The 204-nt window shown below is 37.3% G+C and overlaps 1 long non-coding RNA gene across 1 annotated transcript; it reads left to right on the top strand.

Moving 5' to 3' along the window:
* Positions 1-177, top strand: LOC109132174. Its single transcript, XR_002037404.1, has 2 exons — positions 1-31; positions 106-177. It is a non-coding gene; the product is annotated as an uncharacterized LOC109132174 (long non-coding RNA).
* Positions 178-204: the final 27 nt, after the last annotated feature.

Genomic DNA, 204 nt, shown 5'->3' with positions numbered 1-204 from the left:
CATCGACAAGCAAAGGAAAGAAAATGAGATGGTATGCTTGTTCTTATTATAATTTCGGGTTATTTCGTTTTATGATGTTTATCTGAAAAAGCTATGGCCCTGCAGGAAACATGGAATACCTTGGTACATGAGCCAGGGTCTGATAGTTTTGACCATATAACACCTATACCCTCTCGGCTTGTTACTGAAGATGATTTAAAACTA

This window comes from Camelina sativa, unplaced genomic scaffold, assembly GCF_000633955.1.
Source record: "Camelina sativa cultivar DH55 unplaced genomic scaffold, Cs unpScaffold36567, whole genome shotgun sequence".
NCBI classification, from domain to species: Eukaryota; Viridiplantae; Streptophyta; class Magnoliopsida; order Brassicales; family Brassicaceae; genus Camelina; species Camelina sativa.
Note: the sequence above shows the minus strand (reverse complement) of the source record. Positions and strands in the feature narration are given on the sequence as shown.